Raw genomic sequence first — 26341 nt, 5'->3', positions numbered from 1 at the left:
CATACCAATAAACAATAATCAGAAAATGCAGGAGAAATGGTACTAAGCTTTTGTACCAATAGAAAGACAAGGGAGACAAAGTTGGCTACTCAGGTGAGGAATCAAGACCATGCTTATAATAAATTTTTCTAATGATTATACATCCAGTAAAGAAGTAAAAGTAGAGTTGTACTTAAAAAACTCTTTTTAATGCATCACCACCATGCTGGCTCTGTGGTTTTTGGTAAAAGGGGAGAGACACCACAGGGATGAACTCCAAGCATCAGCCAGTCTTTGGAGAAATCCTTCCCCATTGACTGGAAAAACTACTCACACAAACACCTTTAAATTGCTCATATCACTCAAAATAAGACAGAAGTTGCAAAAAAGTTACCATTTTTGAAAAAGATCCATATTTAGCAGTATGCCTGTCCTTATTAAGGATATATTGTAATTAAATAGTAAGCTGCTCCTGAGGTAAAAAAATATTATTCTTGTTTTGTCAAAACTCTAGTTGTGGTCTAAGAAAAAACGTCTTTGAAAGCCTGGACTAATGACTATATAAAACAATTTTTTTTTTTCTTAGTAAAAGATTGGGGTTTTTTAGAAAAACAGAAGCTATAAGCTAGAAATAAACAGCATCTTGATGATGATAGAGTGGATTGGATAAACTCAGTAGGAAGAGGAAGGCAGAAACACCTGCCTTGGATGACATCCAGACACCCCCATCTGCACCTCACCTGCCTCACACACTCTCTCTGCTTCTTACTCCTGCTCCAGAAGTCTGAGCCTGAAAAGAGAGACCTCATGTCTTTAAGCCAGCCTGCAGCTCTACTTTTATGAGTGGATTATTCTCAGTAATCAATTGGCTTTGTTCTATCCTGGGAGATATCACTCTGGAAAAGTTTTTCTCCTTGGAGGCTAAGCTGGAAAATCAATTTCCCTGAGTTCTGAGCAGGACAGTAGGAGCTGGAAGAGAAAGGAGATCCAGGATAATCTTTCCATCCTGGGGTGACTGCTGCAGCCTGGCTTTTATGTGATTTGTGGCACAGAGCCTGGCCAACAGGGATTTTATTCAATTCAGTTCCTGAGTGCTGTAGCTGAGACCCACCACAAGAACCTAAAACTCAGCAGAGCTTGCTCTCCACTCCTCCTGGTGCTCATTGCTCCCACCAGTGTCTGTGGACAACTCAAACTTTAAGAAAGGGGGGAAGGTGGGAATCAGATTCCCTGGTCCCAGCAGGATCAGCTTTCCCTGCAGCCTGTTCCAAGGGAATCAGCAAAACACACATTTTGGCTGTTTAGAGGTATTTCCAGAAAAAATCAATCCACAAATCACCAGGAAGAGAATTTAGCAGGAGGCTCTGGGATAGGAAATAAGGCCTGAGAGGAAAAATGAAGCCAAATAAGTACACAGGAAAAAGAGGAGCGTTGGAAGGCAGCACAGTGACAGAACAAAGATTTACAGATTAACATTCCCCAAACTCACTGATCTTTTACATGAAAGAAGCCCCTGAACTCAAGGTTTCAAGGGCAATGGTTACAGACAACTCTAAAGTATGAGGGTACATCAGAAAACTGAGACTTTGAAACAAGCAGAAACTCATGGCTCTATTTATTACAAGTAAATTTATCTCAGGATTACTCTCCTGGATAGCTCAATTTTTCTTTCTTTCTAAAAGTAGCAGCATTTAACAAACAGAGAGTGCTCACACACACACATACAAATGGAGACAGGCAGCTTTATTTGGAGTCTTTTCAGGCTGGTTTGTACGAGTTCTGCCTGTTAACTTTGGCTGTTTTGATTTTACTCACACAGCAGGGATGTGGTCATTCATATTAACATCAGCACCAGGCAGGCTGGGGTTCAGGTCCCACTCAGAAAGAGTGACAAGGGGACACTGACACTCCCTCAAAAATGGCACTAAAATCTAAGCATGAGATGAAAAATGCTATGTAAGCCAAACCACCAGCACAGAATCCAGTCTAGACAACAACAAAATACATGGGAAAAAAGTCCACAGCAGGCTCCCTCTCTCCCCAGGCTCCACCCCCAAAGAAACAGAGTTTTCAGGTGCCAGAACACCATTATCACTTCTACTGCTGCCCTTAAAACTGCCTTGCCACCAGCTGCACCTGTGCCATTAGCACTGGGCAGAAATCCCTGGTAATTGGCTTCCCTGTGCCTGTGAAGGGGAAGGAGAAAATCACTTTCTTGCAACTGTACACAACCAAAGCTTAAAATGCCTCCTCACAGCATTGCAGCCATGGCACCACCATTCACTGACTCCTGCTGGAGTGGTCCTGCCATGTCCTTGTGGGAAGAGCTACATGGAATTAATTTTATTTTCTTTGCACAGGCCACTTTTGAGCACTAGAACACTGGGAAGGGTTTAAGTAACTGATCAGGCACTTTGTTTGTGCTTGGTGAAAGAAAAAAGCTGAGATTCCTTCCCACCATCAATTTTCCTGACAGCCTGTCTTCTTTCTGTGTTATCTCTTTCAGCCTTTTATGAGGAAAGCTTCAGTGAAAGATGTTTCAGTTAAAGGTCTGCTGTCACTGCAAGACTATCTAAAAGAAAAGCATCACCTGGGACCCGTTTGGAACCTAAAAATATTACTGGAGGCTCTTGGTTTGCTTCCTTTGTGAGTGGATATGGGGGGAAAATACGTCTATCAAGACCTTTTTTCCCCCCTTTAATAATTCTGCCTAGCCTGAAAAATGTTTTTTCACCCTGCATTGATATCAAATGAACATGATTCTGTGATTGCAGCAAGCGGGCTTGGCTTGCAGCAACAAGGATGGCTTTAATAGACTCCTGATGGAATTCCTATTCATTTCTTCTCCCTTATTTGTGATAAAACATTTAGCTCTCAGTCTCCATTAATCTGAAACCTGGTGCTCTGAGCCAGCTTTTACAGCATGCCCACGTTTCTGGCTCTGCAAAGCAGCGTGACCCAGCACAACAGAGAATTTGGGGCCTCTCCTAAAAGCTAAAGGAATTGCCTGGATTTAAGTTGACATTTGGGCACAAAATAGACTACACTGATGTTATCAAGAACAGTTAATTGACCCAAAAAATCCTTGCTGCATGATAAGATGTTGTGATGAATGGCAAGATTTGGGGGATATTTTTTTCATACTTGCTAGTGGGAAAATTGAAGAAATAAAGGAGGGTTCTGTCTTGTTTATTCTGATAGATATGGAAAGCAACAGGGTTGGGAATTGTTTAAAATTTTTAATAGCGTATATTCCTGAAGATGCTAATTTGTTCACTCCTTCTTCCATAATACAAATTACTAAAATATTCAGATTTTTGCCCCGAGTAACGTGGGGAACCTTTGTTAAACACTTCTGCCACTCATTTCAGTAAATTACCAGCCAAAACTAAACAGCAATTACTTGAAATTATGCCTAAAAATTCTTTTTGACTCTTTGGATTCCAGTGAGACATTTTCACTGATAATTTCATTGCATTATTTCTTTTGACACCTTCCAAACAAGACTGAGCAGGCACCACCTGTACTACCAACATCCAGTACCTTATGTTCTAAACCTTCAGTTTCTGTGTCCTTCTGTGTTTCAGCAAGGAACAAAAAGTGCAACTCAAAATTAATATATTAAAAAAAAAAAAAAGAGAGAGAGGAAGTCACTTCTGCCCTTTTGTAGATCACTTTTGTCAGGTACTATATTTAAGATAATAATGAATTGTACACAGACATTCCCCCATATTCAAGAGGGGACCCCAGAACTTCTCAATGGACCCTTCACCCTTTAAGATGCTTTTCTCCATCTGAAAGAAAGTTCTGCAATCTCCCTTTCCTTCACTCACAACAGCTTCAATTATAAAACCTGCTGAGATAAGGTCTCTGCTTCATGAGGCTAATGAACCCTTGAAATGATGCACTGAACTAATGGGTGTTGAATACAGAAGAGCTATTTGTTGTGTGAATTTCATCACCTCTTATTCCTTGGATGTTATTTTCAAAATGCAGTAGCTTGTAACGGAAAACTATTGATATAATAAAAAATCTAACTCTCTAGAAACCAGCCTGAAGAATTCATTGAAATTAATAAAGTATTAAAGTATAAGAGTATAAATTTAAATTCATTTAAAATTTTTGATTTATGGTATTATATTTGAAGAAGTTACTTTGAAATGTGGATCTTCAATTTTGATTGTATTCATGTAAAAATCATTTGGACAAAATATTTTTTTTTTCTTTTTTAGCAATTTATCATCAAAAGAAAACTCTGCAGTAGAGGGATGGTACCTCAAATTTTTTAAAAAGTGTAAAAAAACTGCACAGGAAGGAGATTCAGTTGATCAGCTGGAAAGGGGCTAAGCCAGGGATGCCAACACATCAAAACTGACCCCTTTGTGCTATTTTTTAAAGCTTTTTTTTTTTAAAGTTCAGTTGGTCAGCTGGAAATGGGCTGAGCCAGGAATGCCAACACATCAAAACTGACCCCTTTGTGCTATTTTTTAAAGCTTTTTTTTTTTAAGTTTTGCCCTCTCCAACAACAAATAGTCACAGAATATGAAAACAAAACCCTCAGAAACCGTGAAATAAGTTTTGAAAAGATTTCATACTTTCTAAAAAAAAAGCCCTCTAATTTCCAACCCATTTTCTGAAATGGCAAAGCTGGAATTCTATCTTTAAAAAACAAAATCAGCTGGAAGTTTGTTTCAATTCAGTTCAACCCTTTACAGCTGGCCAGCAACAGAGCCACCCTCAGCACCTGATGTTGTCTCTTCTGCCACTACAAATACACAAAGCAAGAGGTCTGGTAGACTCACTTGCAATTAAAATTAATGAATTTATAAATTTTAAATTTTCTTTAAAATGGATCTAAATGTCCTGCTTAATTCTCTCTGAAAGATGGAGGAAAATGCTGGGGGTGATTTTTTCTAAGTTATCTTGGGAGCTGGCAGAATTCAAGTCACCTGAGAGGAACCCTAATTTTCATGTCTGTTTTCAGTGGTTTTTTTAAGTCACTGAAAATTGTAATGAATTTGAAACAAAGAACTGTTGCCAAGTACAAACTCTTGGTACAGACGGTGCAAAATTGCTTTCTGTTTGCAGAACTCTGCTACAGAGCCTGGCACAGCTGCCTGGCAAGTCTTTGCACTGGAAATGGTCCTCAAAGTGTTCCACAGGAGACACTTGAGCCCTGTGCATCCTTCCGACCAGGTGCAGGGGTGCTCAGGCATCACAGAGTCATTCAGAATCTCCAAAAAAATTCACCTCAGCAGCACGAGATGACACTGAAATGTCTTCTACAAGTAGAAGACAAACGCTGGTAGGGCTGGAAATGGCACCTGCTCCCCTAAGGTTTAAAAATGGATCTGCCCATGAATGAAATAAAAAAGCAAAAGTATTTCATCATATGCAGTTTTGGGTATTCTTTTTCCTTGCATAGACAGAAATTCTTTGATTACAGCAAAGTGATGTAAGAAATCACAGAAAGAGGGTGGAGAGAGGCTACTAAAACCTCAAGGAGCAGGGGATTGAGCTAACTGTGATGATCATTAGAGCCATTTTACTCATGCCAGGGCAAAAAAAAAAAAAATCATCTGGATGCTTCCTTAGTTACCTTCTGTAGCACCCAGTTGGATTATGAGGAAATGCCAGGAATCAGGAATGCACCTGAAAGAGGTCCCAAAACCAGACTGGCTGTGAAGAAAAAGATCCTTCTTTTCTCAAGCACAGAGAAAATGTTATTGAGTCTTCTCCAAGCACAACTAATAGTGATCTTTAATTGATGTCTCCACTGTAAGAACTTCCCAAGAGGTAAATCCACCCTCCTCCCCTGAACTGATCTGCCTGCAGAGCAGGTGGGGCACAGAGTGGCTCAAACCTGTTCCTGTGGAGCAGTTCAGAGGTGGAATCAGCCATCACTCCACTGTGATTCCTGCCAGGGCAGATCCCAGAGGGGATCCCCCACAGTTTATTGGCTGCTCGTGCACTTCAAACAGTGCCATGAGGGAGAAATGGAGTCTGACTGAATGATTTGGGGAAAAACTGACCAAAACAAAGGTGGTTCTGAGGTGTTTGTCACTGACAGGGTTGTATAACTAGAACAGGGATGGCTCACAGGTGCTCCTCAAGGCACTCTATTGCTGCACTGAATCTCACGTTGTGTCTGGGAGAGAAACATTGATCTCCTCACTACAGCAACATGTTTGTACATCAATTTAATCTGCCGTGACTGCAAACCTGGGAAACTCAGACGAATCCAGGTGATGCCCTAGGACTGCCATGCCACTTCTTATTGATGGTTTTGGGCAGGAAAGGAGACTTAAACATCTCTCTCATCAGTATCCCCAACTGCTAAGTCAGAGCCTTTTAATACGTTTATTTCAATGTTTTCTGAAATCTCTTTTCAATAGTCATAATTTCTCAGTTGATATTCTTCATGGCTGTTTGAAATTTAAGTAAATCTAGCAAGCTGAGCAAATATCTGCCTGCCCTTTGTCTGGAGAAAGGATTTCTCATTCTGCGTATCACTCACAAATCATGGGGAGCTCACACAAAGTCAAAACCCAGGCTTATCACAGTGAAGGTGAAGCAGATTTGGTTTTGATTAGAAGTTAGATATAGACCCACCTTCAGTGCCCTGGGTTAACAACAGCAAAGTCACACATTCAGAAGTCAGGAGATTATGGAGCACCTTCAGCTTCTACTTGAATCCAAAGTTATTCAAAGGTATAAAGCAAATTACTGTATTGGATCACAGAGGGAAAATTAGAAAAGAAGTGCACAGTACCAGGAAACATTCCCTGATTGAAATTATCTAATATCTGTGCAGGGTGCTACATGCTCAGGAATCCAAATGCCTTAGATATCAAACACAAAGGAAAAAAGTAAACATTTCACAGCAGGAATTCCTATGATTGTACTGAATTTCTGCCAGTGGATGATTCTTCCTGGGTACACCCATACGAGCAGTGCTTTACTCAGTACTCCCAAGCTTCACCAGTACCTGCTCTCCAAGATTATTATTACAAGAGAAGAGAAAATAATTTTTCAAAAGAGTTTTGTTAAGTTTAAAGTGATTTTCATGATGTTTCATCTATAAAACTATTCTAAATTTTCCAATCATTTTCATAGACATATCAATTTTAAATTTTGCTCTTTTGATAGTACAGATCACTAAATCTAGTTACTCAGCTTATACAACTCAGCATGACTCCACTGAGAAAAAGCTTAGAAGGACCAGAAATATATTTCTTTAAAAACCAGAATTTTTTTCTTGCAAGACAACCTAGTTTATAAGCTAAGGAAAAGCTGGTTGAGGAAATGTAAGAAAATAGTAATTTTTTAAAAAAATCAGAGCAAAACACCACAATTTCTAAAAAGTATTTCCATAGCAGCAGCTCAGTATATTGAAAAATGTGTGTTTTGGTCTGTGGCAAAGTGCCAGAAATTATGGTCATAGGGTATTCCTGATTCATAACTATAATAACAGAATGTCTTCCACCAAAATCAGAGGAATAACACAGCCACAGGCTACTGAGAAAGCAAGGGCACAAGAAATACAAAATAGCATATGAGAAATTAGATAAATTAAAAAATCTTCCAAACCGTTCTTAATTGTGTTTACATGGACACCTCCACAATCCTAATAAATTATTTCAGAGAAAAATACACCTTACTGCCCTGTATCTTAGTTGCAAGCATTAGAAGTTATGAGCAGGCTGTCCTACACATAAGGAGTGTGGTTTTCACTCACCAACAAAGGCAAAATCCAAAATTGAACTGCACTACTGCACTGCTGTATCCATCTTCTTAAGTGGAGTCTGTGAAGCCTGCATTTTCAAATCAAAGAATGAAACTGGAGGTTATAAAGAAGGCATTTCACCCTCACTGCAATAAAGCCATTTTTACTAGGAATGCATTATTCATAATAAATCATAGGATTATGATGAGTAAGTGGCATTACTAAAACCAAAAAAAAACAACAAACAAACAAAAAAAAAACCCCAAGAAACAAAATAACCAAATGTGTTTCAATTTCCTTATAATCACACCTTCTGAAGAAATTTAATGAATTAATGAATTTGGAAAGGAAAAATCTGTACAAAAGCATAAACAAACAAACTGGAAGTAATTATTTAATTACTGAGCTGCGAAAAAAGATTTTCTTAAAATAGTTGAAGAAAAACTTTGTCTCTTTAAATGAGCAACTCAGTAGGGTGGAGCCATTAACACGTTGCATTTGTTTTGTGAATGCAACACGGATAAGATTCATAATTTTTAAAAAACAAACAAACAATCCCTCGATATCCAACAGGAGAGGTGGAAACTCTTGATTCATTTTGTCCCCACAATTTTATCTGTGTGACCAAGACACGGCAGGAGCCATCACAGCCTTTCTCAAGCTCATTCCCACTGCAGACTCAGAGCTTTTCCCGCCCATCCTTCCTTCTGCCACATTAAACATTTAGGTTGCAATTATGAGAAACTGCTCCCTGAGACAGGGACGGGGTGGAATTATGGATTGCAGGTCGAAGGGACAGCCTGAAGTGGGATGGCAGCAGGCATTCCCTCCCAGCTGCACCATAAAACTTTCATACCAGGAGGGTGGAACAGCACAAATATCCAGCCCTAGATCAGCACTAAAGAGAATAAATCTCAGCTGGATTGTGGTTTTAGATATATTGGGGCATTTAAAGACATCATGTATATTTAAAGGCCACAGAACAGGAGTTGTAGAGTCCTTAAAGGAAGGCTTGGGCGTTAATTTACCACGGGAACTCTGCCATCCTTTAAAATGGTTCACTGTGTCTCCCCATCTGTTTTATGGACAGGTTTAATTCTGGCAGCACAAGAAGGATGGATGTCATCATGCCCACACTTCCCTTGAGATACTCCTACAAAGGAAAAATTAGTGGATTATAAATATACTTGACAAAACATTTTTATTTGCATCACTTAGCACCTACTCTGAAATAACTGGCTTTAAGGACATTTTAATAGAACTATACTAAAAAGTTGCACATTTTGGTCCTAGAAACACTGAAAAGCTGCATCATTTTTATCCTATATGATTTAACATTATTTTACTCCTTCAAAAAAATTCAGATGGATCTCATCAAAAATTGACAGGGAACAGTTTTCAAGTATTTTCAAGTATTCCCCTTATCTTTTATTCTCTGTTCACTGTGTCCTTTGTTTAATACAAATACTTCAATTTCTTCAAGGTCCAAGGTAGTAGTAGAAATACTACTAAAAAGGAGCATTTCAAATTTCAAATTTGGCCCTGCTTTCCTATTCCATAACAATTAAATATAATATCTGTTAAAGTTCATTCACTGTTTTTCACCTTAATTGATTTCCTTTTTCATTTTCACTCTAATTTTTCAAAACTTCCTCAACAGAGGAGTCCAAAAGCATCAATATTCCACATTTTAATCACTAACATTCCTGAACTCCTGATATCCAGGATAGATAAAATGAAAAAGAAGAAAAAATGGAAACCCCCAGATATTCAGTTCATTGTCTTTGTAAGAGAAAAAAAGTAGAGAAGAAAAAAGGAGAAAATGAAACATGAGTTGCTCTGAGGGAAGAAATCAAAACACATGGATAATATAATTTTTGTTTTATGAATCACTTTAATCTAAAATTTAGCTCAAAAAATGCTTTTCCATTGATGGCATATTTTTTTTATCTTATTTATTGTGAATTTTCTGCGAGATCCAAAAGAAATTTCCAGTGTTCTGGTGAGGAAATAAACACAGGGAGCTGCTGACTTGAACAGCAGGGATATTTTTATGGAGGGGAGAGCAGGGACTTTCTAGCAGATTAGAAAGAAGCAAGAAACCATTAAGTATTTTCAGTAATTTTTGCAATAATTTTGCTGTATCCCCATCTCTGAAAACCATGCATGTGTCCGGCCTCCATAAAAGTGCTAAGGGGGCAGTAATAATTTAAATTTACCAATAGAGGAATCAATATGCAGAGGCCATTGTCAGCAGGACAGATTTCATTTGGGCCTCCGACAGAGACTGAAATGTACCTGCACTTCATATCACCTGTCCACTGCATTCTCTAAGGCAGGAATTAAGAAGGCTTCCAAAAAGCATTTTCATTTTTTGGGATATGACTAAGGCTCTGGTGATGGCACAATCCAGAGCTGAAGTGAGGAATCATTAGCGCTGTCTTAAAATTCCAAGTGAAAACACAAGTTCAGAATATTAAGAGGCCTAATCATTAATTTCTTAAACTAAAAATAATATTTGACCCTAAAAGTATTCCTAGGGGATGAAATTAGAGTAGATTAGTTTCTAACAAATTGCTAGTGGACGAGGCATTTCAAGCCATTTGTATACATAAGTCTCCTCAAGTGAATAATCAAATTTACAAATATGCAAGCAAATCTTCATAAATATGCAAAACCAAGTCTTTGTACACCATCAAAGTCCCACTTTGATATTTATTAAATTATTACCCAAAAAGATGTTAGAAGAATACTAAAGTGGCAAATGTCAATCCTGTAAAAGCTATCAAGCCCCAGCATAAAACCTGTCTTTAGGTACTGTTATATTGTTGTGGTCGTGCTTGCCCATTGCTAATTCCATTCACAGATGAATTGATCTCATTAAGCAAGAAGCCATTAAGTATTTTCAGTGCTTTTTTCTAGTAGCAAACAGCTCTGTAATCTACTTACTAAACACTGATGATAAAATTATTCATTTGCTCACGGGATTTTCTAAAATACTTTTCACAAGTCCTTATTCCACAGCTACTAGGAGGAAAGGGGATGGTGTAGCTATTTTGCAAATTGGGAGCTGACACCTGCAGAAGTTATGACCAAAAGTGCCTTTTAATTTGCGGATCCAAGTTAAAGGCCTTCCATCAGGTTTTTCAGAGTAACTTTCACCATAGAAAACTACACTGAACATTTCCAGTGCTTCTGTCACTCCTAGAAATCAGATTTAAGCTGCTAACCTAACACACCTTTACTGCACATGTGCAAAGTGCAGTTTTTTGAAGCCTTTAAGGTTGGTCAGATTGGGGGTATTTTCAGGAAATGTCACATTCCTGATTCCCCACCAGATTGCAAATCCTCACCCAAATTATCAACATGCCAAATTTCACTTCAACTTAATGCCACTGATTTTTTTTACTAGTTCAAAAATACAGTGATTTTACCCAGAAATTCTGGGTAAATGTAATGCTCTCAAAATGTGTAATGTCAGTAATGTTCTCAAAAATCTCAAAGTGATTTTGCCCAGAAAGTCCTAAGTTATTCTAAGGAAACACCCTGGGAAAGGGGAAAAAAGTATCTGCCCAAGAAATGGCTGTCTCACAAGGCTATGAGCAGGCCACTAACTCGCCCACATGCATCACCAAGCAAGCAAATCCATAATATAAAGATGAAATATGTGGGAGAAGACTCAAATAGGGTCTTGAGCAAGAAATCCAAATGAGCCAAGGCAGCGCTGTAAGGATTGCAGTGTTATTATTACAGAGTCACTGTGGGTTGTTCATCTGTTTCCACTTTGTTCTGATGAAGCTAATTTTATAGGTTTTTGGTCCAATTTCCTCTTTTTCAGGAAGAAAATTAATTGCCCTCTAATTAGGTACGAAAGAGCTCCAGTTTTATGGCAGGGCTTGAGGATGTTCGTTAGTTTTTACACGGCGGCAGTAAATCTGCTCTCACTGTTCTGAGGGGGAACAGAAACTCTGAGCCTGGCTCCAAACTCACTCCCCTTTACAGGAGAGGAGGCTTCAAAGAACCTCACCAAACAAATACAACCAGAGACATGTCTCAGATGTATCTGGGGGTGTGTGTTCTGTCCCTCTCTGTCAGAGCTGGGCAGTTCTCTCTGTCCATGGGGCAGTTTTCTCTTTATCTCTCCCACAGCCAATCCTCCCTCCAGGAGATCTCTGCTGTCCATGGCCAGGGAGTGTCCCTGCAGGGCTGATCAAATTCCAGCATCCCATGGGGAGATGCTCTGCCCAGGGCAGGAGCCAAGCATTCCTACCTGGATACAATCTGAGCCTGGAACAGCACAGCAGCCTTTGCCCACTGCATTCCCAGAGGAGCAGCTTTCTCCTGCCCTGCATTCCCAGAGGAAGAGCGGGCCCATCTCCAGCAGCCCTGGAGCTCCAGAGGAAAACTGCAGCCTTGTGCAGGATCCCTGCTCCAGCAGAAGCACAGCTGGCACTGCAGGAGGGCTGAGCCACCCTGGGATGGGACTGTGCCACCACCCTGACCCACAGGGCTCAGCTCCTGCTCTCACTCTGGCAGTGTTGGTTTGTATTACTGCATTTTTTAAATTTATTTTTCCCTAATAAAGAACTGTTATTCTTACTTCCATATTTGTTTTGCATGAGAGCCCCTTAATTTCAAAATTATAATAATTCAGAGGGAGGGGGTTTGCAATCTCTGTTTCAAGGGAGACTCCTGTCTTCCTGTCTTTTCATACCAAGACAGACAAAATATTAGTTGATCTGCAAGTACCAATCTCAAATAATTTATTATTGAAGTTTTAGCTCTATATTTTTTCAGTTCAGGATTTAATGCACCTCTGGAGCCAAGTAATGGAGCTGAGCCCTAAATGTCAGAGCATGCAAAACACAATGACCCCCAGACAGAGGAGAAGGTGGCAGAGCACCTTTTGGGGTTTTTTTTCCCGATATATTCACATCTACCATGGTGGATAAAAGCATTGCCTTAATCCTAATTTTATGTTCTTTAGCATAAAGCACCTCAAAAATAAAATAAAATATTTTCAAAAAATTCCTCAAAAAATTATTTCAAAAAATGACTGGCATATAAATCTAAAACTCTCTCTTTCTTAGCAGCTCATAACTGGCAAACGCTATCTCCTGATGCTGATTATGCATGCTACATTGAAGTTGAACATTTGTTTTTGTCTTTATTATCACCACTCTCACATCATATTTGATTTTAGAAGTAAACAATATGAGTGTATCATTTCACGGATCAAAAATTAAGTCAATAGGCATTTTTATTTTGAAAATTACATCAATTAAAACAGTTAACTACAGCTCAACTAAATAATAAAATTAATGGGAATTATGAAAGAGATTTCTATTTAAACATAATTTTATATTTTGTAAACAAGACCCTCTTATATAAATTTCTTTCTTCCCATCTCTTGAAAAATTAGGACACAGGGTTATTTTAGGAAACTCCAGAATATGTGACTGCTAGGTCTGCATGCAGCACCAGTGCTCTTGCAGATCAATATAAATACAGGGTGCAGCATCCTACACAGCCAATTATCTAAAAATCATGTTTTCAAACACCATAAATATTGACTTTGAAATTTATCTTACAGTTACCTAATAACAGATCCAGATTGTTCTACACTGCCACAAGATTGCACTTTTTGAAGGCTCTCATTTCCCCACTGAGAGCTTCTGAGGGGTGTGGTGGCATTTGTGGATCACCACCTGTCACTGTCACATGGTGATGTGATGCTAATAATAAGAATTATGCCTTCTGCACTCTTTGTTGGACTTGGTTATGTCCTATGACCTCCTGTTCTGGAACATTAAATGTAGACATTTTTTAAAAAAAATACTAATGTTTTAGTTGGAAGATTGTTATTATATTAATTGCAATCTGATGTTCCTTCTCCTCAGCAGAGGAATTTCATTCTATTCAGGGGAAATATAGGCCCTTCACAATAAAAAGAATGGTGGAAATCACCTGTACCAAGCGAGGATAGAAGTGGAGGAAACAAAATTCTGTCTCCTCTTGCGCTCTTCTCAACTCTGGTTCAGTGTTTCTACGTAGCAATTTAAATATGGAACAGAACTGTGCCGAGCCACACGGAGCTGTAAGAGACAATCTCCCTGGGCAAAGAGAAGTATCTAGGGCAGTTGAGTTAAATACAGAATTGATCACAAGGACTGTAAACATAACAATCCAATACGTTTAAGAATTTATCCTTGCTTTAAAAAAACCAAAATTGTGTCTGCAAACAATTCAGCATTAAGTTGAAGTTTAGCAGAGATGTCCAAAAGATAAAATAGCATAAGATGTCAACCCTTTCCTGCTGTCAATTCACAAGCTGATAAAAATAAAACTCTACTCTTTAAATGGTTGAAATATTCTAAATCACACTTCAGGGGGTACTTCACACTTCCCACAGTTTCCAGTTCCTTTTTACTAATAAATCTATTAAAAATAAAATGAACATGGACCTTGAAATTTTGCATTCAAGGGGAATTATATTTTTAAACTTTCTAAATTGCTTTTTTTAACAGTTTAAAGGCCATTGTTTCTTTTCCAGTAATTTTGAATGCGATAAGAAACTTTCAATTTTTCTTTAGCAGATGACTTTCATTCACTTAACACTTAACTGAATTCTCTGAGGATTCTCCATCAGTTCCCACTCATAATGTGGTGTTAAGAGCATCCAGAAGCTCCTCTGGCTTAGATCTGCCTGAGGTTTTCAGCCTCAGCTTACTCTGTGATGGCTTTAGAAGGGAGAGACCCAAATTCAATAGAGCTCAGAGGTCTGAATCTAAAAATCAACATGCACAGCAAGGCACACAACACAGCCCCAAAAGCAGGATACCAGGTTTGGTTAGAATGAAACCCCAGAAGTAATTTGAAATCCCTGGAGAAGTAATTTTGGAGGAAGAGTTTAAAGGATGCCTGGAGGTTCAGAGCTTAACTGCAGGGAGAAAGAAGCAGCAGGGACTGACTCAGGTGTGGCAGTTTTTAAGACAACACCGTAATTCCTTGTCTGTCTTAGCCAATAAAATATCTCACAGCAATTTGTGCAGTGAAGGAGCTTTCCACTGCCACACCCAATCCACTCTGCTGGACTGCACAGCTCTGTGAAACCTCCACGCTCTTTTGGAAAACTGATAAATAGGAAAAAATTATTACTTCCCTTCATTTGGGGAACATTATCATCATACTATCATATCATACATATTATCATCATATACCCGTTCAAATGACTGTGTTTCACTTTTGACCCAGTCCAAGGAAACCTTTTTCAATCCAATTTACAGCTCTGCAATTTTGACACCTGTAGTGAACAAATAGATTGGAAAGGAGAATTAACCAGGATATGGCAGTCCCAAACACAAAATAAATGATATGATATGGGAAGAAATCATATGTATGATGGAAAAGAGTGGCTGGGAAATCCTGTTTCTAGACTCAGTGACAAACACATTCCAGGTAGCTGATCCATGATCCCACCATAAATCTAAAACAAAATGCTTAACCTGTTGCTACAGAGGTACTGAAAAGTTCTGCCAGAGCAAGGAACACAGAGGAGAAAATTTGGGAAGAAGATGTTAAATGCATCCTATTTCATGCCCAGAGGCAAGCATGCAAAGGTCACCATAAAAGAGATTCCTATAATCAAAAAAGACTGAAGTCTGGAACCCTTAAATTACAGCAGAGCATCCTTTGGGAAATGCAAGATATCTACAGAACTGCTGTCTTTTCAAAGGATATCTAAAATTCTATATTTATACAGATATTTCTGTATCGGTAGGAGTCTTCAGAACACTTTATATACCAATTAATCTTTCATTCACAAGCATAATTAAGAATTAGAAGACCTAAGTCCTAATGACACCTGTCATTCTGAGCAAGTGCTTTGAAAGTGTCAAATGACACACATGCTAAATTTTAACTGTGGGAAATTAATTTTTTAGAAAGAGGAGAGGAAAAAGGAAAGGAGTAGCAGAACGAAAGAAAAAGTGAGAGAGAGAAAGGAAGGAAGGAAGGAAGGAAGGAAGGAAGGAAGGAAGGAAGGAAGGAAGGAAGGAAGGAAGGAAGGAAGGAAGGAAGGAAGGAAGGAAGGAAGGAAGGAAGGAAGGAAGGAAGGAAGGAAGGAAGGAAGGAAGGAAGGAAGGAAGGAAGGAAGGAAGGAAGGAAGGAAGGAAGGAAGGAAGGAAGGAAGGAAGGAAGGAAGGAAGGAAGGAAGGAAGGAAGGAAGGAAGGAAGGAAGGAAGGAAGGAAGGAAGGAAGGAAGGAAGGAAGGAAGGAAGGAAGGAAGGAAGGAAGGAAGGAAGGAAGGAAGGAAGGAAGGAAGGAAGGAAGGAAGGAAGGAAGGAAGGAAGGAAGGAAGGAAGGAAGGAAGGAAGGAAGGAAGGAAGAAAGAAAGAAAGAAAGAAAGAAAGAAAGAAAGAAAGAAAGAAAGAAAGAAAGAAAGAAAGAAAGAAAGAAAGAAAGAAAGAAAGAAAGAAAGAAAGAAAGAGATTTCCATGTATTTGCTCAGAAGAAACGTCTTCCATCTTTAACACACATTGCTGAGTCTTCCATCTTTAACACATATTGCTGATGAAACTCTCTGGGTTTGGAAACACTCCACATCTACATTCCACTGTCATCCTTTGTGCTCCAGCATTTTTACAAACTGCACCTGTAGCTAACTCTATGGAAAATCTTTGCATGTGTGTTTTCTTCTTGCTATTTGGATGGTTACTATGAAGTTGTTCAAGGCCCTGCTCTGAGTGACTTGCTCCCTAGAAAGAAATACAATTAATTACATTCTCCAACTGCATTGCAATTTATGTTTCTATTTTATAAAACATAAATCCCAGTCATGCCAGGCTTGGATTGCAGTCCATATAAACAGAGCAGCCCTACTACAATGCCAGCACTTTCACACACACAAGAAAATGTGTCCCAATTTTAATTTTTGGGTCAGCAGATGTCCTTTCTAAGCCCACTTTACCACACACCCTTATCAAACTGTGTGGCTCAAAGCTGTGCATTGGTCAGATCAGACAGGTGCTACACCTCAATAAGTTCATTTTCTGTGTCAGTACCAGCTTTATTTACATCAATTGGCATGCTATTGAGCATAGATATTCACAGACCAATGCTTAAATTTCATAACTGTGAGAATATTGTGGTTTAGGACCTACTAAATTAAAGAGTTTCATATTGTCTGTTTGTTTAACAGATGAGTTCTAAACAAGACTTTTCTAGTGCATAAGTCAACATATCACTCACAGCAAAATATTACCAGAGGTACTATCAGCACTGCGTGATCCATACTTTTGACTAATTTGTGCAAAAAAAAGTTGTAATGATGGAATATCAACAAGAAATTCTCCAATAGCTTATTCAGTGGTGATGGAATTCTCTGAAAGAACTTATCCACCGAATTAATAATTCATCAGATATGAAGAATATCAAACAGCTGGGTTAATGTGTGTTATCATTACTGCAGGCCAAAATTTCCAGTTCAAAAATAAAAAAAAAGTAAAGAAGAAAGTATGGATATTGCTGGTGCCTTGCACTATGAAATTCATCTGGCCAAATGTGGATATCTAAAATGGAAAAAAAAAAAAAAAAAGTTATAGTTAAAGAAAAAAAGTCTTCATCTCAGCTCTTCCTTTTAAATTCCATTAATAGGCAGCAGGGAAAAAAAGGAACACTTAAATTAACCATATCTTAAGAATGTTTTTTTTTTTCTTTTCCCTATCTTTGAAGGCAGCTCGAGGCGACAGGCTCAGACCTAGATATCAGACACAGACATCAAAAGGGAGGTGAGAGAAAGCACACTTGGAGATCCCATTCCAGAATTTGTCTTGGCAAGGTGAACAGGATTCTCACATTGCACAAGTCTTCAAAAAGAACAGTTAGGTATCCCTATGATCTTCCAGAACCAAAATATTTTATGGATAGGCCTGGCAACAGATAGCTTGCCACAAGCTCCTGCCACTGTGAGGTAAGTGGGCCTCCAATGTGGGCAAAACAGGAAAGATATGTCTGAACTTTATGGATTTTCCCCACTAAAATAATCAAGATGCTGAAAAATGAGATGTCACCACCTGAATCTGAAACGCTCGTGTGCAGGCAGCACAAGTGAGCAACATCCACCTCCAGAGCATCCCTTCCTTCAGGGCCTGATCTTCCTCAGGGCTCCTGCAAAGCAAGCTGCTCCTCGTGGGGAGCCCCAGGGGAGTGCTGGGCTGGTTACAACTGGGGCAGGCACAAAACATGAGCCCAGCAGCCACGGGGGCTGCCAGACACAGCAGCAGCCCGGCTGGAGCTCTTTGTCCCCTTCCACTGGCAGGTTTAGCCACTTAGTGCCCTGCTCCACACCTCAGCCTTGGCATTCCCTGGGGAAATGTCCCTGATCTCTGCACACATCAGCCAAGGCTCAGTCTGAGCCTCACTCATGGCATTCCCTGGGAAAAATCCATGGCATTCCCTGGGGAAAATCCATGGCATTTCCTGGTAAAATGTCCCTGATCTCTGCACACCATCAGCCTTCCCTTCCAAGGCTCAGTCTGAGCCTCACCCATGGCATTCCCTGGGGAAAATCCATGGCATTTCCTGGGAAAATGTCCCTGATCTCTGCACACCATCAGCCTTCCCTTCCAAGGCTCAGTCTGAGCCTCACCCATGGCATTCCCTGGGGAAAATCCATGGCATTTCCTGGGAAAATGTCCCTGATCTCTGCACACCATCAGCCAGGGCTCAGTCTGAGCCTCACCCATGGCATTCCCTGGGGAAAAAATCCCTGATCTCTGCACACAGAAGTAAAGCTCTGTCGGCCTTCCCTTCCAAGGCTCAGTCTCATCATCATCCATGGCATTCCCTGGGAAAAATCCATGGCATTCCCTGGGGAAATACCCCTGATCTCTGCACACCATCAGCCATCCCTTCCATGGCTCAGTCTGAGCCTCACCCATGGCATTTCCTGGGAAAAAAATCCCTGATCTCTGCACACAGATGTCAAGCACCATCAGCCATGCCTTCCAAGGCTCAGTCTGAGCTCACTCTATCTTTTTGGCTGGTGTTGTCCAGCAGCACCTCACACAGGGCTGTTTCTCCTAAAGAGATAATTGCTGTTTGGTCTTGTTTTCTTTTGCTCTCTGTACCTACTCCAGTGTTTGTCAGAGGAACAAAAGAGCCAGGTGAGAAAGGCAGAGTGAGAAGATGCATTTCCTTGAAGGGGCATGAGAAACAGCACCATGCTGGCCTTCTTCCAGACATCCTGAAACCACAGTGGGAAAGAGCACAGATCATCATTATTATCTTTTAAATCTGCTTTTTTTACTGCTTTCACTCTGTTAATTAATTTCCATTCCTTTGTAAGAAATAATGCAACAGTGCTTTATCTGGGCTTCATCACAAAGCTCAGTTAAACACGTTCTTGGCACTGCAGTGAAAAGGGGCAGTGTCCTTTCCATGAGTGTGTGCCTGCCTCAACATCATATTTCACATTTACACTCTGCCTGGAAGTTGTCAGATATATTGTGTCATGTCCAGTAAGTAATTTGTAAACATCATCATATTTTAGCAAGAGCAATCTCTTCCTGTGTGCCTGCATAAGGTGATACATCTCAGCAAAGAAAATTCCTGATTGAAAGATTACTTTCATATCTGCTTTGTTTTCCTTATGGTATTAGTTCTTGAAATAACAATTTTTTTACTTCATGTCTCTACACGACTTCAACCCTACTGATAGCACAGAGCAAATTTGACTTCAGCATTTTGCTCTTATCTTGAAATTAACTTCCTTGAGGCAATTTCAGCCTTTTTTTTGTTTAAATACATCTAGGCAGTTTTGTTCTTTGTCTGGGTAAGTTGAAATGAGGATATTTGTATCATTGCTGATTTGAAGCCTTTAACACCAGTTGTCATAAATTCGTGTCATAAAGACAGCAGAAGTGCAGCTTCTGTTTCAAGAGGTCATTCAAAACATTTCCCCCCAGCTCTGATTTACACAGGTAGCATTAAAACACAGCATGTTTTCCCCAGCCAAAATTTAAGGCATAGAATTTCCTCTAAGATAGCTCCATACCAACTCGCTGGTATAAATTCACTTTAATGTTGAACCATATTTGTGACATGCACATTTTAATATTTTTTTTTAAAGAACTTGGCTTAAGCTCTGGGCTAACAGAAGGATTGAAAAATTGTCACTTATATAATTTATTTTTTTTTTACTGGTATGCAAAAAGTTTTCAGCTTTTTATTTCTTACATAGAAATTACCAAGTGGTGTTTCCTATTTTATTTCATTTGGATCAAAGACATCCAATTTAATACAAGCCACTACTGGAGAAGCAGTTATGTTAACAATACCTAGAAATGAACTTGGCCAACAGGCTGTCCCTTGAGGTTCCTTCTTGTGCCTTTGCAAGTGACACTTGAGACTTACTCTGAATCCTCCTTTACCTGGAGAATTTCTTTAAAAAATTTCCAAAGTGCCCAACTTTCTGCACAGATCAGAAAATGAAATCTCAAGGATTTTTTAGCATCTGCATAGGATGAATATTGCATTTAACTTGCTTACAGTGCAATGAATCAATTTATTTTTTAAAGAAAAGTCTGAGATTCTATATCCTTTTTTTCTCAAGCTTTACATTTAAGAAAAACATGATCATAAAATTTATAATAAAATTTGTCAAACACAGATCTGAAATCTTGATTTCTGATTTTTAAAAGCATGTGGCTGTAAGAAATCCATTTGTAGCACCCAGTTAATTAAGGCCTTGCATTCCTTTTTATTAGGAACCACCTGAAACAGGGAACAGCTTTAGATTGAACATGAAAATTCCCAGCTATTTTGTCATGTGTTGATTTTTAAAATATTCACTGGCTTTTTATTTCTGTAAAATCCATTGGTGAAGACAACATAATTTCATATCAGTTGTCAAAAATTCTTTCATCCAGGAAGTAAAGTAGTATGACTACTAATGGCCCACACTAAAATAACACATAATGCCCATGTTTGATGCTGATTTAATGCCAGAAGTTGCAGTTAAAATTGATTCACAGCCTGACAACAGTTCTAAATTCACAGCTCAAGCTGGGAGTAGAAAAGCTACTCTGAGACCCTAATTTTGTGGGTGGGAGGTACAAACCTGGCTCTCTTATATCTGACACTGGGAAAGCTGCCTGATATGATGATATTACATCTCTCTTCTCTTTTTTGTAAGTAATACCTAATTACCTCATGATACAGCCTGTTAATTAAAAAAAAATAGATTAAAAAGAGCAGTTTCAGTTTTACCTTTCCCTGGTTTAGTGGGAAACATAGCCAGTTTCAAAGGAATAAGTTTCAGTTGCCTCAAAACTTCACTTCTCACGGCCCAATAACTTCTCAGCATGTTTCTATTTTGTTGTCAAATTTTCCTTGTGCACTGATTCCATGCTGCTAAAAATTAGCAGTCTGCAGCACGTCAGAACACGTGTATTGAACTGTCAGTTTCAATCATTAACTGATAATTAGACTAATTTCACAGGGGCAGGAGAGGTACCAGAACTGCACAGGGAGCTGGCAGGGAGCAGAAGGAAGGGAAGATGACAGAATTAATGTCTGTTTGTACAGATCTTTCTCTAAAGAAAACAAGGTTTTTTTCTTTCCTTACAGCACGCATAGACTCAAGTGAATCACTCAAATACATGAATATGTTGATTCCTCAGTGTTTTAACTAATTTATGCACAAACTGCACAACTGGTTTAACTCACCTGTGGACTCTCTGAAAAAAGAAGGAAAAAAAAAAAGCCAGGGGAAATAAATGAAAGACTTAAAACCAAACATGCTCAAGTGCTTGAGATACCAGCTGCAGACACTGTGAGTACTGAAGGGGGCTCCAAAAGGGATTAAATAAGTTTATGGAGAAGAGATCTCATCCCTCCATGGCTATGAAGCATGATGATTCAGATGAGCCACTAAACTGATGTGTTCTTCAGAGGGAAGCACAGCACTTGACTTCTTCTGTCTTTCTTACACTCCTTATCTCCTTTTTTTGGTAACAGTGTGACACAGGACACACCAAGGGCCCTTTGGGTCAATCTCTCTCAGATTTAGACCTGTTCCAAAGGATCTGCTCCACCTACAGCTGCCAGCCTAAAAGTGTGTCTTCATAATGGAGCACATTGCATGGGGCTTCATTTTCCACACCAGCTCCATGAGTAACAGTAAGTACTGCACACCACCTGTATAACTCCTCAAAATCATTTAGGAGCTGATCTACACAGATCTTTTGGAATTTTTTTTTAGAGGAACAAAAATATCATCAAAATCTGCAATATCTGTGGAATTTTAGTTAATGGTTCTATTTGTTCAGGAGCTGATTGAGTGGCTCTGGTGTGTAAAACCACCACACATACCCAGCTTCCTGCACAAACCATACACTGCACATTAATAATTGTTATTTCTGCACCAGATTTTGTTTTAAAATGCCGTATTTCTCATTCCCAAACATCTCTTGAGGTAAGCACGAAAACTGAATTCCTCTTTCTATAATGCTACTTCTATTACAGCTGAATTCAGTGAGTGAGTTGAATCCTGTAGCAGTGTGTTCTTACTGGTGGTTTCTGTACAGGTATTTAGATAACAGATAATACTTAGATAACAAACAATTTCTTAGATAATACTTAGCAGGACTGTTCACATTTGCACCTGGTCAGAAACTGCCATGTCATTCATCATTTTGCAATCTGATTCACAGTGCAGGATTTCTCTGCAGATGCAAAAGCCTTTGTTTAACCAGGATATTTCTTAGCTCTTGCTACTGTGTGCAAATCAGCACCCATTATACAACCTCTGTGCTAATTGTTATTTGCAGAAGGATTAGCACTCAGTGTCAGCAGTCACTTCAGTTATGATATGAATATTCATTAGGATTTCATACATAACCCCCTCACTGTTTGCAGCTTAATCTCTTTATTTTGTGGTGTCCCTGCTTTACCCATCTGTGCAAGTAGGTGCCATTCCCACAACCACACAACTATCCGTGTTTTAATCAGAAGATCTGTTCTGTTTCTAGCCCTGCAGGTGCCAGCACAAATTACAGCCCCCAGAGCTCCTCACACAAAGGGGTTTCTGGTCGTCTCAGTAACTGAGGTAACTTCACAATAATGGGGAAAAGAAGTGTTTGCAGGGAGTTTTGATGCACAGATCAAAGCCCTGAAACAGACTGGCCTGTTTGAAGCACAAAAATGTGGGGGGTTTTGTGCCAAAAATGCCCCAGCAGGGATGCACCAGGCAGTGATATTGGAGATGGACAGCACCTTTTCCAGGAGTGATCAGGACCTCAGATCCTGTGGTGATTGTACAAAACACAAAAACCAGCATAAACCTGGAGCATTTCCAACATTGTCTTGTAACAGTAGAAGTGCATTTCCATGCATGTGTGTTTTACTGTCACCAGTTGTACCTGAGGAGCAATAGAGACTCAAATCTAGAATTCTTCATGATACTGGGGTCCTGTGGCACATGTATTTTTAACAGAATCCTCAAATTTCAATGCCTATCTCAAATCACTGTTAATTTTCAAATACTGTTTCATGGAACAAGTTCACCATTTATTAAATGCTTAATTTCCAAGATTCAGGCCTATGCTTTTGGGTCATTTCCTTAGCCATTCCCTTATTTTTTTTTTCCTATTAATAAACTTTGCTATTAACAATGGTTGCTCTTCTATTACCTTTATGAGTTTATAGTTTCTTAGTCTTCTGGGGCTTTTCTACAGATGTTCTTATAATATTTTTAGTGTTGTCCTCCTATCTCTGTTTTAAAAAGCTCTTTGAAAACCTGGGGTTTTTTATACAGATATTTATGATCATCATTTCATGCTGTTACCATTCTATTAGCATCTGCTGTCCAACATAGATGGAGAAGCCAACTCTTCAATAATTAATCTGTCCAAACCTGTCCAGGTTGAAACCACTTATCTGACTACTGTAATTGACAGGTGCACAAAGCTTCAGTTCTACTCAGCCACCAAATACTATCTCAACTGATGTGAGAATCCTGAACAGTCTTTCAGCAGTCCTGAAGAACACTAAAGTGGCAAATGTTAATTTATTCATCCATGTCATAGCAAGACATCAGAAAAACCAAAAAGCATGAGATTTAGCTAACACTTGTTTATTTAATTGTGTGTGCATCCTGAATTTCCTGAAAAGAAAAAAATTCAGACCCGAAATAATAACAAAATATTTGGAAAGCAGTTATTCTGAGGAAAAAAAAAACAACTGAGGATATGGCAGGGCAACAAACTGTTTCAATAAACAACAAATAATGCAATTGGGGAAAGATGAGCACATCTGATAACAGAAAAGATTGATATAGTAAAAATGTTGCTGATATAAAAATCAACAGTTTTGATGTGTGGCTTCCTGTGCCTTTTGAACTGGATCATGACTACACCAGGTCTTTTTTCCTGTAGCTTCACAAGTGGAAGGTGACAGCCCTAAGTGTGGCTCATGCTCTGGGAATTCAGTCATCTCCTAATCACAGACTGAGAGAATTTTCTGTACCATGACATGTTGTCCTTTGAAAGCTGCACAAAGTCCATCACGTAGCTGAGAAAATTGCAATGCACGACACAAGCTGCTGTAGATGGTCTTAAAAACTTTTCCCTAGAAAAACAACACAGCTTTTTACTAATGGAACAATTATGTCACCCAGTTAGTACTGCAAAAAAAACCAAACATACAAGCTGCAATTTGTGTGTAAAACACACAATAGTGTGCCAAAGAATGTTTACATTATAGGAACATTATATGCCACAATCTTGTGAATGTGCAAATCATTTCCTTTTAGTTTCATCTCTTTTTTTCCACCATTTTTCATACTTCTTTTTATCACTCAGGATAAAATATCTTATAAAAAGATAGTGTATATTCAAATGGGTTACATAAAGATGAAAAAACATATTCTTCCAGCCTACTAAACTGTTTAGTTATTCACTTAGTCTGAATGCAGGAAAAATTTGCCATGGCAAAAGAGAGGATTCATCCCAGAGGCAAAAGAGAGGGAGGAAACTGATCCAACAAATAAAAATGTGTGAGACTTTCATGGCACAGAAAGGATAGAGCACATCAGATGTAGGACACGCTGAGCCACAAACCTGCCTAAAATCATCCTGCTGTCATCCCATCGTGGTGACCATTCCAAATGCTTCCTATCCCCATCTGACTCAAGGAATTGTGTTGAGAAATAACAGGGAAATACCAGGAAGGAGCCTGATGAGTCTGAGTGAGGAGCAGGAATGTATCCTGGTAAATAAGTCAGGAAGTTTTGTTGGGGCAAAACAGTGTCTCCTGCTTGAGTACTTTTGCTTTCAGCACAGAAATTTGTCATGATTTGTGACTAAAGAGGGTCACACCTTACAAGGACATGGAGCCACTTGCCTACTTCTAAGCCAAGCTAGAAAAGGACCCAAATACTCCCATAATTGTGAAGTCACATGGAAGAATTTAGGTCAATCTAAATGATGTGAAACTTTCTTAAGCAGCAGTAAATTAAAGAGAAAAAAGGTTTCAGTCATCTTTATCTTATCTGCATTTCTGGAAACTCCAGAGTCATATTTTCTACTTTCCTCAGCAGTCAATTAAGCCTGAAAGACAAATCCTTTTAAAAATGAAAGCTGAGACTCTTACATCATTAACTGCCTCTAGCAACAGAAGAAATATTGCTAGACTCACAAAAAAAATTCCTAAAGAGTCATTTTATATGAACCCACAAGGGATGTGAGGCTTCTATTAATTATATTCACAGACTCAATTGTGTTCCCTTTCTTCCAAAAGGCACAGTTTTCTACAGGGGAGTTATTTGGAGAGATTAAAATGTATCAGTCTCACTGATATTTTCAAGGCAGTTTTCACAACCACATAGTCCTTATTTTACCAATCTAGTGGCACATCACAAGTCTGTTTTATTTACTGTCTCAACTGCTGGGAGAATCCTAAGCAGTATTTCAGCAGTCTGAAGAACAGCAAAGTGGCAAATGTTAATTTATTCATCCATGTTATAGCTAGACATCAGAAAAACCAAAAAGTACAAGATTCAACAAACACTTTGTCATTTAATTGCGTGCATTTCCTGAATTTCCTAAGAAGAAAAAAAATCAGGACTGAAATAATAAAGAAAAATTTGGAAAGCAGTTATTCTGAGAAAAAGAAACCCAAATGGAGGCATGGCAGGGCTACAAAAATAGAGCAGGTGAACCTATGGCCAGCTAATGCAAATGCTCTGAAGCTCTCAGAAATGGCTGTTCACAAATAAGGGTGCCAGGGATGGCAGGAAAAGAATTTTTTAAAGGAAAAAGAAAAAAGAAAAACCAACCACAGAAAGCTTAAACATAAATCCTCACAGAAATGTTAAGATTAGATACTAACTAAGCAACAACTGAACTAAGGGGGAAAGTAGTTGTCCAGAAATATTTGATGAGTCAACCACTTAGGAAAAAGGGGGATTGTTTAGTGTGATAGCTAGGGCTATAACAGCAAAAAATGGGATGAAATTAAGAGGGAAGATATCAACAAAACATTGTAGAGTTATTGTACTGTGAAATAATCTCCCAAGGGGTGCAGCCGAAACCCCATGGTAAGGGAAATTGAAATTTAACTCAAATTAGAGCTAAA

At 38.9% G+C, this 26341-nt stretch overlaps 1 long non-coding RNA gene across 26 annotated transcripts in view; it reads right to left on the bottom strand.

The window, feature by feature from the left end:
* LOC135303880 (uncharacterized) overlaps positions 1 to 26341 on the bottom strand; it is a 184871-nt gene that overhangs the window by 137854 nt on the left and 20676 nt on the right. For 17 of the 26 annotated variants that reach the window (XR_010365281.1, XR_010365274.1, XR_010365264.1 and 14 more), the window contains 2 exons: positions 8734 to 8858; positions 7718 to 7793 (listed from right to left, as the gene is read on the bottom strand). The exons of 6 other annotated variants lie outside the window; for them this stretch is intronic. This is a non-coding gene — a long non-coding RNA (uncharacterized LOC135303880). Of the gene's footprint in view, positions 1 to 7717; positions 7794 to 8733; positions 8859 to 23824; positions 24335 to 26341 lie in introns of those variants that run through there. 3 more of the 26 variants (XR_010365273.1, XR_010365283.1, XR_010365288.1) reach the window with 2 other exon arrangements.

Source organism: Passer domesticus, chromosome 6 (genome assembly GCF_036417665.1).
Source record: "Passer domesticus isolate bPasDom1 chromosome 6, bPasDom1.hap1, whole genome shotgun sequence".
NCBI classification, from domain to species: Eukaryota; Metazoa; Chordata; class Aves; order Passeriformes; family Passeridae; genus Passer; species Passer domesticus.
The sequence above is the reverse complement of the archived record's forward strand: the minus strand, read 5'-3'. Positions and strand labels throughout refer to the sequence as shown.